The sequence below is a fragment of the Zonotrichia albicollis genome, chromosome 5, assembly GCF_047830755.1.
Source record: "Zonotrichia albicollis isolate bZonAlb1 chromosome 5, bZonAlb1.hap1, whole genome shotgun sequence".
NCBI lineage: Eukaryota > Metazoa > Chordata > Aves > Passeriformes > Passerellidae > Zonotrichia > Zonotrichia albicollis.
In genome coordinates, this window is record NC_133823.1 from 16483026 (window position 1) to 16497532 (window position 14507).

Consider the following 14507-nt stretch of genomic DNA (forward strand, 5'->3'; position numbering starts at 1 on the left):
ATGTCTGTGATACACCTCTCCTAAACACCTCTCCTAACAGCCTGTGTGCTAGAGTAAGAGAACTCAGAGCAGACCAAACAAAAAATGTAATTTGTATGTGGACAGAGGCAGACTGTGTCAGAGGACCAAGTAATGCCAGGCTCCAGAGCTGGAAACTAAGTGCAATTTATCAACGTGGCTGTCACTAAGGTGGGAAGCCTTGTCCTCCATCCCTGCTCAGCTGCTGGTCAGCACAGTCCAGGTAATTACTGTACCTTCATTTTCCTGATCTCAGCTCTCTTCACTCTGGTCCCCCATCTATTTATTAACAATCCTGAGCCACGGGGGTGGGCAGCCCCAGGAAAACTGTTAGGTTTGTTTTACTCCAAGTCAAGAGGAGAAAAATATTTTTGCAAATGCAGACTGCCATGTGAGGTGGCTCGAGAGAGACAGATGTCTCATTAGCACTGCAGATGGGCTGAAAAAACCCCCATCACCACTTCAAAACTCTCACTCTTTTCCTTTTCCAGAAGGACCAAAAATGTGTTCTTTTCCCCTCATGTGGCAGCTTTGCCTTTATTTTAAGGGAGAAACTGCAACACATAGAAATTCATTAGGCCCCTGGCCTTCTCTCTGGGCAGCAACTAGATGAAATGGCTCAGCTGTTGAATTTCAAGGTTAGCATGCCTCAGTCCTAAGTTTCTCCCACAAAACTAGAGTGCTAACACTGACCTTTGGGAAAGACCAGCCCTCTCCCATATAAATTCAGTGACTTCATTCCATTTGTGAGGCTGTCAACTGCTGAGCAGGAAGGCAGGGGGAGATAAGGGGTGAAAGGGAGACCTGCTCTTTCAGGAAAAAAATGAGGATGTGCACAGGAAAGTAAGTTGGTTGGTCCCTGTGATAAGAGAAATTCTCTGGCCCTCTGCCTCCTGGACCTAGGCTTGGATGCTCTTCCAGCACTGATTCCCCATCTGTCTCCTACTGTGTGCTCCTTGCCAGACCATTTCACAGCTTCATATCGCCCAAGGCCAGGAAACTGTTCACAAATGGTTATTTTAAAATTGCCTTTTGTACCATGCTATCGCATCCTTTTTGAAAGACAGTTTTAAGTATTTGTGATGTTGACCATGCTCCTCTCTCTTGCTGCCCCATGTTGCATGTTCAAGTTGAATAGTGTAAACATTGCTTTGTCTTTCTAAGCCTCTGATGAGCACTCTTTCCCATTTTCTGGGGTTTTCTTGGTAAAGTATTAGATCTCTCTTTTAATGGTTGACCAACGTCAAACACAATTCAAAAGGCTGCTCTCTGATCATACAGAAAGTATTTTTATGAAAAGAAACCAAAGCCAAAAAATCCACACCAAAAACCTTCAGACAAAAAACCCCAGATAGACTTAACTAAAAAAAAAAAGTGTCTATGCATAAGGGGGTAAAGCCCATTTTCCCAAAGACTGCCCTCTTTTCAGTCACAAACAGAAAATCCTCTCTCAAAACAGAATTAGTCATTAGGCATATATAACCAATTAACACTTACAAGTTTCAACAGTGAAGAATTTAAGATCAAGACTAGGCGACCTCAAGATATTGATCCCAGCTAAATTCTGGTCCTGGAGGTCAGCTCATAAGCCCATGAATGAAATTCCCCATGCAATACACAAATGTTGATCCCACAATAATTCAAAGGGCAATGTATGTTTTCATGTGCATTTCTTCTTCAAAATGCTCTCCAAATGTAAGCCAGCAGGTTTACCCCAAAACACATTTAACTGTGTCTTTAACTCTACAGTGCAAAAGAGTCACCATATGGTCTACTAGAAAACAGACACTTTTCATTCATCTCTACCTCATCTGCCCTACATTCATTATGAATCAGCCATCTAAGACAGGAGGACTGAAAGGATGATGTGGTTTGGCTTCCTGTCAGAATGGCAACTATGGTATTTGGAACAATTTCATATTAATTTAGTACCTCTGGTTAGGTACCTCTGGTAAAAGGCCAGATTCACCTCCTGTAAACGACAAAGGAATTACAGCCTTTAACTGCAAGGTCAAATTTCACCCATCTAATTAAGTTTCCTGTTCTGAGCAGCATGTTAGCTACTGACTTTGATATGATTTTTACAATAACAGGTGTGGCTCTGATTGCCAACTAGTTGAACTCGTGTGGTCATTAAAGACTAATTTTGATTGCTGAAGTCAAGATTATAGATCACATTGAAAAAGAAGAAGGGGTTCAACAGACAAATGAGACAAACTGAGGCTGAGTAGGTGGCATTCATTAGTCACTAGAAGGCAGGCTCTGCTCCTGGAGGAACCACCACCACATGAATTGTCCTGGAGCATCCACACAGACGGAACTGATGAGTAACAGCAAATAACACTTCTTACAGAGCTCCGTTCTCAGGATCAAAATATTACAGGCATAATGTAATTGAAGCTCGCTTTCCTGGTACATACTTAAGGGAACTATTATTAGCTTTGCTGTCCTTTTACTTAATTTTCCTCTCCTAAGCCTTTTTAAGGAATGGCTCAGACATTGTGTGGGTTCTCTCCCTGTCATCTCCATGTTTGAGCTGGCTGCTGGTAGGAAGGTCTGCTCATATTCCTGCAGGCATGCCAATCTGGAAACAACAAACACATACAAATAGTCTGCCATGCAAGAATCTAGAGGAAAAAAAAATAGGAAAAAAACCAAACCAAAACCCAACCCGAAACAAACAACAACAAAAAAACCACCCCAAAACCCCAGGGTACTATCTCATGAACAGATTCAGTCCACTCATGTTCTTATTAAGGAGCAAGTGTGAATGTGCTTATGGTCCATCTCTTTGGCAAGCATCCTGCTACCTTTGTGTCCCCTCCAGCATGGAAAACTGTAACTCTAAAATAGGTCATTTTATTATGAAAATTTGTTTTCCAGGCAGTATTCCCTTGAGGTCCTACATATTATGAGCATCTTTTGAACTGGATAAATACTGTTCTCCTATTTCCCAATATCAACTCACATGTTTATGTGATAATGCCCAAGCATGGTCCAGCTGGAAGCAATTCTCAAATAGACCATTTAATAGAAGAGTATTTCTGAGGGAAAGCTCCCAGGCTTTATGATAGGGTATTATCTGCTTTTATTGCACTGTGGCCCCATGACTTGAGCTTTGAATTGTTCCTTAAATTGATGCATACCCCAAACCTGAGAGGAAGTAAAAACCCCTTTTCTCACCAAAGAAAAGACCATCTCTGAGTTTCTGTGCCTGCTTGTCCCTTCCCCTTCCTAGGCATCAAACTAATTGAGACTCAAAACAATCAATAAAGGCTGGATTAATTCCTGAGTGCCAAAAGCACACGCAGCTAAATTAATGAAGCTAATCCTTTTGTAGTACCCATTAGTTAAAACTCCTCTGCAGCTCCTGATGCAGCTTGCTTGACTTCTCAGGAAATGAACGAACCACTATCATTCCTCAGTCGTAGTTCACAGTGCATCCTCAAGCATTTTTAGCACCACCAGCACATGGCCAAAACCACGGGCTGAATTCAGCTGATGAGCCCTGTGTTCTCAGGCACAGATTCTGCACAGCCCCAGCCTGAAGCCACCACATGCAGTGACAACTTCCAAGTCTAAGCAGCCCTTGGCTGAGGTAGGTGAAAGCACATTTGCAATTACCAATGCTCTCACCTATGGCATGAACTGCTTTATTTGAAGAATGGGGCAGCAGGCAGGGACCTGAAAGCCTGGTCACTTTATTCTGCTATGCCATGCACTTGAGGTTACTCCTTGAAACACCTCTTACCCTTTCTGAAAATGCCTTTGGTGCTGCAACTAAAAACTGTCAAATGTTACCACAGCTGCCTTTGTAGATGGGATATCTGTCCCTATGGACAGCTGGAAACTGATGCTATTTTATGGAGTACTGAAACAGCCGATCTTGTAAGGCCACTGCTTAGCTTGGGCAGAAATCTCGGTCCTCAAACTCATGCAAACCTTCATAGCCTGTTCTAACAGCTTTTAACAGATATGCCCTAACTATTAACCTCAAGGGCAAGATTAACATTTTTATTGTAATTAACATGGAGAGGCTGTGGTGTGCAGCAGTATTACAAAAAGTTCTGAAATGCCAGCCTTTTGGAGTGGAATAATTCTGTCATCTTGTTTCCACACAGTTCTTCTCAAGACTATCATCTTTCTGACAAGTATTTTATCACTATTACTTCTACCCCTTACTACACTCCCCAGCATGCTTATTATATTCCATAATTTTCTTAATGAGTCATCTCAACCTTAATCTTTCAATTGTGTGAAGTTTTTCATGAAACTGATACTGCAGAGGGAGGAGAGTGGCTGTAAGGAAAGTGACCCTTTAGTTTGTTAAACACTGAAGTGCAATTATCCTTCAGTATTTCCTAGCCAAAGGGCTGGCTAAGACTGTTGGGGAGGATGAAACAAGAAAGCATTTTAAATATGACTGCCTGGCAAAAGATTTTGAGAATACAGAAACTATAAGTGAGATTGAAATGAAAGCAACCTTTGAGATACCTTAGTTGTGACCAGTTGAATGTAATCCCCCCTGGAGGAAACAATTCCCTCTGCAAGCAGGCAGGCCTAAGAGTCAGAGCAGGCCTTGCAGCTTGGCAGATGGGGCCCAAAGAATAAGATTTAGGGTTTAACACATAAACATAGCATAGTAATGTAGTGATTTTTATAGGTTGTGTGGAAATGTTGTAAGATATGCATGCTGTAGTAGATTGGTTAATGAGAATCTGCATATTCACACTTAAGATGATTTATTGTATTGTAACAGGAGCTTCGCTCTCTTTTTGCTCTCTCTTTTTCTCGCTCTCTTATCTCTCTTCTCCCTTATCTTTTTGCTTGCTCTCGCGCTCCTCTTCGCGCCCTTTTCTTTCTTTGTCTCTTTGTCTTCCCTCTGCACTTTTTCACCCCCTCCTTTCTACATGCTCTCTGCTCTTAAACCTTTGCCTTTAACTCTCTTACACTTTAAGCCTCTCCTCTCTCGGGCCTCCTCCGAGCTGCGGCTGGCAGTTCACAACAGGGCCCTGTACCCACACCCTTTGTAATAAACTACAGGTTACACGACTTGGCTTCACAGAGATCTCAGCTCCGTCCGTCCCTACCGTGCGTGACCCCCATCGCTCCTACATAAGACCTCAGCAGCCAGACTGCTTCCAGGAGAGCTGAGCTGGGGAGATTTAGGCGACTTTTACACCTCTCCACTTTCTGAAGTTGGGACCCGGTGATATCTGACTCATTCCTCAGTGCCCAAAGGCCCCTGGAAGCTGCTCTGAACTGCAGCTCCAGCAGTCTAAGAAAAACAGAGACTGGCTAAAATGCAACAGGGCCCTGTCCACATCACCCTCTTTGCTGGAAAATTTCTTACCTGCTTTGTTATACCAACTTCACAGACTTAACCTGTTATTTGACCCTGTTTTTAGCAAAACTCCACAGAGTCCTGGGGCCTCTGGAAGGGAAGGGACTGTTCTCTGGGCACTCAGCAGACACACTACTTTCTGGATTAAGATCTCACCGGCAATGAATTGAAAGTAAACCGCTAGTCCCTGCACTTCAGAACATTTTAACAGTTTCTTTACTAAGACAAAATGACTGCCCACAAATAGAAAATAACTTTCAGCCAGGCTGGCTCTAGGTTAAGGGACTCTGCTCACCCCAAAACTGGCAAACATCATATTTCCCTGACCAGAGAAACCACGTGCCAGCTCTACTTGCTACCAAGAGGAACACTCATCTCTTCCCAAAACCATGTAAAATCAGATTAGTAAGCAGGCTACTGTTCTTTTCCTTCTCTGTTTCACCCAGGAAAGGAAAAATCCATCCATCTGAAAATTATGCCTAACCACGTAATTTTTTTTTCCCACATAGATGTTCATGAATTGACTCCTGTTTATGCAAATTTAAGGTAAACATCAGATCCTTTGTTATCTCAAACTGGAAATTCCCACTGTTTCCATGATAACATCTTGCCTGATTTTCTCAGCTTTCTAGTGATTATTTCATGCATGTAAAGAGGGGTCCTGGAGTCACCAGAAAATTCCTGAATTAATTCTTCACTGACTCCACTGTCATAATTTGAGATGAGCCATTGCTTTTTATAGTATCTTTTTCAGATTAGTAATAATGTAGCATAGTATTCAAGGCCTCTGTTTCAATCTGTTGGGTTTTTGCATGAAGAATATTAAAAATAATTGCACATCATTTTGTTTCGTTTTGCCTTTTTTCTTGTTTGACTTCCCTTTTAAAAACTGAACTTTGTTTGTTTGCACATTAGCATCACTGGGAAAAAGATTTTCACCATTAGAATGCAGTCTGGTATTCCAACTGCAGCAGCCAATATTTGTTCAATGTTCTCCAAAAGAAGTAGGAAGGCACATGTGCATATAGAAAGCCATCCTGTTCATCCAGATAAAAATGCCAACTGGTGATAATTGCATGATGACTTTGAAGAGCTGACAGTATTAATTATCATCACTGAACTACAGGAGAATCTCAGGATAGAGGTGTCACTGTGAGAATTCAGGCAAACATTGATTACTTCTCAATATCTTTAGAAACACTTTGTCCATTTAGCAGGAAAAAAAAAACCACCAAAAACAGAAAAAGGGAAAATAAGTTAGAGCTGTCTTTCTAAAGCTGAATGTTTGGTCACTATGTTCTGCTTATATTTGATGTATGTCTTTTTCAGAAAGTAAGAGTAGTCCTGTTGCAGTCTCTCATTCCTGCAGTAGTCCCTTCAGTCCTGCCCTAAGCTTTGGTTCACAGCTGTAGCTGACTGGAGCACTAACATAACTCTTGCCAGAATCATCCAGACTGCCAAAGCTTCAGGAATGCTGCTCTTCACCAGCTTGTGTGTGCATTAATGCACAGGCACACAAATGGGAGGGGGTGTGTTATTACCACGTAACCACAATCAATCCACAGATGATATGAATGCTTTTCAACTTAGCAATGCTGCTGCTTCCTGGATCAGGAGGTCACCAGACCACAGTGAGATTCCTGTCTAGCAATGTGCTTCATATCTGTTGTATCATAGTCGAATTTGACTGTGACGGTTGCCTGAGAGGGAGATGATAAATATCTCAGAACACACACTTCTTGTGATCCTCTTCTAAAAAACTTCTCCCCCACTCCCTCAGCATAATATTTCTTCTCCAAAGCTAGACAACAGTGATATAAATGAGATTGGAAAATGAATTGCAACCACTTGCCAAGCGATACAAGCTTTCAGCCTCAGCTCAGAGCTGGCCTCCACTATGTTGGCCACAGACAGACACCCAGCAGCAGGTGGCAATGCTGATAGCAAAGATACCAACAATTTAATAGAGCACTGGGTTGTCTCTGTCCCACGTGATTAACTCCTCACTCTTCTACAAGAACTACTGTCAGAGGGAGGCAATAAGCAAGCTCAGCTGTTACTACCACGTTCTACTGATGTATAATAAGTACAGTAAAACAATCAGTAGAAGTAGCACGTGTTGCTAACAACTACCCTCGGAGATATCATAGACACAAACACTTTTTCCTGGATAATTTAATAGATACTGTATCTTCTTGGATGTCTGGCTGAAGCGGGCTGTGGTAATAGCTTCCATACCTGCCACCAAGCTTTTTTACACAGGATCACAGATTCAGAGGCATGGGGGAGAATTTAGAGGCATGGGGGAGATGAGGGGAAAGAATTTAATCCGCCCTCTGTGAACACACCTATAGCACTCTTTTACCACAATGCATGGTAATATTTGTCATTGTTGGCATTATTCCCTCCACTTAATTATTCTCATCAAGTGCACCACTTGTGCACTTGTCCACTGCTGACAGAGGACAAATAGGTGCAAAATGCTATTATGCTGGTTCCCAGTCATTCTTACTCGAGTGCCCACCTTTTTCTTTGCCTTTCTCCCCCTGCACAGCCTGCAGGGAGTTGCAGGTGTTGGCACTGCATTTTCTTCCCTATTTACTCAGCAGCACGCTGACACCTCAACCCTCTAGGATCTGCTGCCAATCTACAAATGTGAGCTCCTAGCCACAGACTCCCAAGAGACAAATAACTCGATGTTAATAAGTAACTGATCATGTGTGATTAAATTTTTAATCAGCACCAGTCTTTGTTCCTATAGAACTGTTACTGAGTTCAAAGTCCATATATATAAGATATACATATATCTTTTCTATTTTTACTATTTGCAAATGTAGACTGTATTTACATATACTTTCAAAAACTTTTCCTATAGAACAGTAATTTAGTTTCATTCAGAATATGTCCAGAACTTGTTTTCCCGTAGTAAAATTATCCATTTTTTTTTTTGTTGTGACTCTCAGGAAGGTGATGTTTACCTAAATTAGGTAACATCAGGTCTTAATGCAGGATTGCTCCTAAATCCACAAAGATTCAGCAGATTCAGCCTGTATCCTAACTCTAACTCTGCTTTTAGTGTGGGAGTTATAAATTAAGAAGTGATGTGCTGCTAGGAGCATAATTCTCAGTTAGGAAATTTTGTTCTGCCTGTAGCTGTGAGACTACGAGCAGATTGCTGGTACTCCCACAGCAGTGAGGATTTCACAAACTGCAGGCAGGATGTTGTTCCCCTTAGCTTTGCCTGAGCCTGACAGAGGGAGTTTATGGTATTAAAAATAACATGTCAGTAACAGTTTTGGGACCCAAATCTGACAAATTTTACCTCTGCCATAGTATCTTGCTAGTGAAATCTGTCCAACCTAGTGCTCTCAGTCTTCAGCAAGCCTCAAAAATACTATCTTCTGTCTGTTTACAATTAATTAGCAGCCTGTAGAATTAATTACCAGCCACTATTCTTAATGCTGGGCTTCATAATTAAGAAATGTGTAATTTTTGGGACCAGCCACCCCAAGGAAACACTCACATATTCTTTTGATTGCAAAAGGAGTTGGAGAAAAGGTGCAACTATGAGAAGGGAAAGCATATGTTGAAAAAACTCAGATATCTTAGCTCAATCTGAGGGACAGAAGGGGAGTTTGAATGGGTGAGGGAAAGATACCTCTCAGGTAGCAACATTTCAGAATTTCATATTGGGGAGATATGGAATTGGACAAACACTTGAGAAACAATTTTTAAGATGCTTACACCAGCCTGTAGAAAATTCAGCAGAATTCTGGAGCTCTATTCAATCAGATGTGATATCTGAGCTCTGTGATGATTTTTCAGACTATTTATATTGAGTGTATCACTGTGTATACTTCATGAAATCTTAAGAATAGGTATTTTCTGAGACTTGTAATAAAAAAATCTGCATGAAATCTCATTAACACTTTGTCCTGACACTTAAGTTGTTACACAGTCAGAATGTACTGTTCTTAATTTTAACACTTTGAAGACAACTAGGTCATTCTAAAGGCTGAAACCTGCTATCATTATTTGTGCAAACAAACCTTACTCACAGGCATCATCACATCACTTACTCCATGGGATGGTCTGCATGTAAAGACCTTTAATTTCCAGACCTCTTACACCACCCTCCCTCCCTCACTGTGTATTAAGCTCAAAGACAGGGCAAGTCAAGGTGGCTACAAACACACAACCCTCAAACAAAAATAAAAACAACCTCAACCCTAACAAAAAAAATAATTTCAAAGAACTTTGTTTTGTACCATCTCCCACAGAAGGTGCCTTCAGACTATTCAATCTCATCATTTTGTTGAGATTCAAGATGCTACCTATGTGCTGCTGGAAAAAATGACAATATTCTGTCAAAGCCACCTAACCTCTTGCCCATACTCTCAGATATTGTGCTTTCTGGAGCGCTGTAGTCCCGGCTTAAGCACACTTCAGAACAAGTAAAACTCACGACGTTCAGGTTAAAGACTCTCAAAACAATGACACTGTGTATGTCAGCCTAGACACCAGAGCCAGGGTTGGGATTTGCACCTCTTTAAGACAGAAAAGCAATTCTCTCTCCCACCAACACTTGGAGGCACAGCTGAACAAAAGCAGTTACAAAAGCAATTCACTGTAATGGGCACTCTCAGTTTGCAGTTTATACATTACTCAGTGTAACTTCTTAGTACCTTTTACTCCAAGAGACCTTAAACTATTTGAAGTTGGCTGGGTAGAAGACAGAGCTTTAGGAGGGAAATCCTGGGAAAAGAAGCCCTTCTGACTTCTAGAGGACACCAGAGCTCTATTGTGATTCCTGAGCTGCAGACTCCACAGAAGTGAGGTGAACGGAGAAGGGAAAAATCTCTAATATAGGCAAATCCAAAGGTATAAATGTAGCAATATTTAATTCAAATGCTCCTGACAACCAGCTTCTGAGAAAACCTTGGCTTCCAAAGAAGTGCAGAGATCACTGCCTGTAACTAATGGAACAGAAGTTCCCACCGTGTAGTCGTGGGAAAGAAAAGTTTGTACCACTGGGTGAATAGACAGGGGAATACTGAGCACGAGGTTATTATCTCCACACGTGACATTAACGAGGGCCTTCCTGGAACCCTGCTGCTGTGCAGCACCGGAGGATGCTGGTGCAGGCTCACAGAACAGCAGCCCAGACATTTCTCCTGGGGAGCATCTGCATTCCAGGGAGAGACCAAGGGAGTCAGGTCTATTTATCTCATCAGAGACAATGCTAAGTGGCTATTTAATTACTGCCCTTAAATACTTGAGCAGAGAGAGATGATCTGAAACTAGATAGCTATTTAATCTGACAGGCAAAACATTACAAGATCTAGTAGCTGGAAGATGAAGTCAGAAAAGTTCAAAGGGGAAAAGAGATGCAAACGTTTAACAAAGCGATTAAAAATTGGAGCCAATTATCCAGGAATGTAGTAAATTCCCATCGTTGGAAGTCATTTAATCAAGACTGTTTGAAGAGGCTGGTGGGCCAGACGTTGGAACCACTGGGGAATAGTCTCTGCTTTATATTATGGAAGAGGTTAGGCTATGGGACTATAGTAATGTCTTACGATAAAAAACCCGCCACTAGCATTATTATCTTCCTTGACAAAAAAAGGATGAAGGACTAAAGCATTAATGAAGTCAAGGCCTGTATGGGGCACAGAACACAAGCTGAATGCAGACAACACAAAGCCACAGACCAGGAGCTGACATCATCACTAGTTTTACCACCAACTACAGCAAGAGAAAGAAAAGGCCGTGAGGGATTCGTGCCCAGCCCCAACGCCCCGAGCCAGGCCAGGGACATCACCTGGCCAGTCCTCACGGCGCGATGCTCTCTGACCGTGACACCCCAGCCCGCAACCCCCGCGGACCCTCCCGCTCTCGGCCGAGAGCCGCCACACCACCACGACCTGGGAGCCGCGGGCTCCTCTGACAAGCACCCGGGGGTACCGAGCTCAGCCTCACCGCCCGGCTTCGGTCCGGGTGCGCCCCTTGGCCCCGATCCGCGCTGGGGGGCATCCTCCGCGCCCCTGCGGCACCGCGGGCTGGTTGCCGTGGCGACCGCGCCGCGCATCCCCCGGCCCGTCCCGGCGGCGGGGGCATCTCAACAATATTCCCGCCACCTTTTTATTTCTTTGATTAAGTTTTCCGCACTCCCGGACCACGCCTGAGCCCAAGTCGCTTCCAAGCGCCAGTAGAAACGAGCAGAGGATGCGAGAGGCGCCCTCGGGGCCGGCCCGGCCGCTCCCACCCGCGGGTGCCCGCTCGGTGGGGCGACCGCAGCCCCATTGCCGCGGAGCGGGGCATGGCTCGGCTCGGCACAGCTCGGACCTGCAGCTGGTAGGGCGAGGCACGCCCGCCTCGCCCCGGCACCTGCCCGCACACCCAGCCCGCTGCTCTCCGGTGTGTGCGGGCCGTGTCGGTGCCCTGCCAGCCCGCTCCGCTCCGCTCTCCCGCCCCTTACCTCCGCGGCGGTGCCGGGGGAGCCGCGGGCACGCCGCCGCCGCGGGCAGGGATGACCTTGCGGAGAAATCCATCATCCGGGCAGGAAAACAAGCCGCTCCTCGGGCTGTGCGGCGGCGGGAGGAGCGCGGCAGGCAGGCAGGGAGGAGGGCTCCGCTTGGGCGGGGGCAGGACGGGGGCGATCCGCGCCGCCGCCGCCGCCGAGGGGCACGGGCAGCGCGGGCAGCCCGGGCTCCGCCGCCGCCCGCGGAGCTGCGGCTCCGGCCGGCTCGGGGGGCGGGAGCGGCGGGGCGGCGGCGCCGGGCCGGGCTGGGCTCCCCCCGCGGCCGCAGCGGAGCCGAGCAGCTCCCGGGCCCCGCCGGCGGGCAGCGACCGCAGCAGCGGCAGCCCCGGAGCGCTGGCCCCGCAGCGGCAGCAGCAGCCCCGCAGCCCGCCCCGAGCCCGCCCGAAGCGCACGCAGGGCGCGGACACACACGTACCTGCTGCCAGGGAGACATTTCCCGCTGGCGCCAGCCCCACCCCGGGCCTCTCCTGGCTCTGATAGCGCGGGAGCTGGCGGCTCCTGTCCTCCATCAGGGCTGAGCAGGCTCCCTGGCAGCCCCCCGGGCTCGCTCTGTATTGCCACCTCTTCTAGCCAGCTTCTGTCCGGCTCCTAAGCCAAAACGGAGCTGCTTCACGGCAGCAGAGCCAGGAGCTGACACCTCGCACCCGGCAGCTCCATCCACCTGTGCCAGCCGTGCATTGTGCGCGGGGAGGCGTTCGGGCAGCCCGCAGCAGCTCCCGAGCCCTCTCCTCTGCTCGCGGGTGGAGGCACAGGTTAGCGCCGGGAATCGCAGCGCATGCAAATGCGCTCCGGCTCCTGTCACGCTTTCAGTTTGGGTTGTTGTTTTTGATAGGCAGATGTGGCTTCCTGTGTGAAGCACTGCCCTGTTTGCCTGGGGAAAGAAAAAATAAAATAGTGGAGTCAAGCGAAAAAGAGGTTTTGGTTTGGAAGTCTTAATTATCCGGAAATCTTTGATCTAATTTCGGTTTATTCCCACCACAGTGGAATTTTATCTCTCTCTGCTGCAATCACAGGAAATGGTTCTGCAGTGCCCAGAGACTCAAGTCAAGTACAGGTTTTCAACCGGGAAGGTTTTCACTCTTCTGCAATCCTTTAGGGATGAATAGGAGCAGGATTAAAAAAAATAACAAAAACAAGCCAAAACTGCAGGACAAGCTGTGAAGAGAGCTCTGTTGCAATATGAAAAAAAAAAAGACCAGGGTATCTAAAAAATAATTTTTATCCCTAAACATTGTAGGCATCAGTGAATCATATTCCCTTGATCCTTATGAATGGACCCACATTTTATTTACTGCTTTAACAAACACCCTCTACCTCAGTTATTGATCATAAATCTCCTTGACTCAAGAGTTAAGTGATCATGAAAAACACCTTATATTTCCTACCACAGCAAATATAATTTCTTTCCCCACAGCAGCCACTGAGATCAGCTTATATTTGTGTAGTAGCCATTCCTGAATGTGGCTTTCTGACAGCTATTTAAGCATGAAGAATTCAAGAGATGTTTTCAGTGTTCACTTACAATAACTACTTTTTTCCATATGCCAAAGCCAATCCAGCAATGCTCTTAAAAGCCTGAGCAGCCCAAGCATCCATCACTGGAAGGAGATTGGAGAGGGCTTCACACTTTATCAGGAAAAGATTTACAACACTAGCACATCCAAGGCTTTCCAGTAGCTCTTCTTTAGTTTGTTCACTTCACAATTTTGTTACTTTATTTGGTGCTCTGGAGGGCTGAACAAAGCCTGGTCCTCCCTGTGCCCACATCTGAATCAGGAATACAAGGTCAGCTTGGCAAACTGAGTCAGTGTTCAACTCCTCTTCATTATTCTGCTAAATGAACTATTTTTAAAGAAACATTGCCAAACTTCCTACAATTAATCCTCCTGCCATTAATATTACTAAAGGGGAAGTTCCCTTTTTTTGATAAAGAAGGAAAAAGGCTGAATGATGCAATTTCCTTTTGTCAGCAATCACACTTTTATGAGGAGATAGCTGTCAGCACTTACAGGCCTTGCAGCTGCAAGGACTTTGTGGGACCTTGCAGGCTACTCAGCAGGGGAAAATTACAATTAGTCTTGTTTTCATAAACCTTCCTAATCATGAGACTCCTTATCTGGATTCCTGAGAGACCTTTCTGTTGACAATTCAGCCTTGAAAGTCACAGCAAGAAGAGTTATATGCATTCAGCTGGAAAGACTAGGGAGCTTTTCTATAGGCTGTTGTGTCTGAAGCACCTTCAGAGCATGTGGAGAACTCAGTCCCAGAACCTGTGGGAAATTGGCATTCTGAGGCAAAAAAGAGAGAAACTGGGAGCTTTTTTTGCTCCAAGTCCCTGCATGTTCATTCACCTCGTAACTAGTGTCCATGTGTTTTCCTGCTGAGTTCAGATAAACCTTTCTTCTGTCTGTGCAGCATTGCTGAGAACCCCCACCCTGCTCTCAAGCAGCCATATCTGAGCACTGGAGCTACTATTATCATGTCGGATGGACAAGGAATTCCAAGAGAACAGAAGACAGTAATATAACTGAAATACTGCTCAGCTGATAATCTCTTTTCCATGCCCAGTAGGGCGTGGATGCTTTAGCCTCCAGATGCAGTGAT

The 14507-nt window shown here is 45.2% G+C and overlaps 1 protein-coding gene across 3 annotated transcripts in view; it reads right to left on the reverse strand.

Annotated features, from left to right (window-relative positions):
• Positions 1–12460, reverse strand: part of GPRIN3 (GPRIN family member 3) — a 34558-nt gene extending 22098 nt beyond the window's left edge. Inside the window, exon 1 of one of the 3 annotated variants that reach the window (XM_026792393.2) lies at positions 12319–12460. The gene's annotated coding sequence lies outside the window, so the exon portion shown is untranslated. Of the gene's footprint in view, positions 1–11341; positions 11484–11840; positions 12019–12318 lie in introns of those variants that run through there. The other 2 variants (XM_005485368.4, XM_074540909.1) reach the window with 2 other exon arrangements.
• Positions 12461–14507: the final 2047 nt, after the last annotated feature.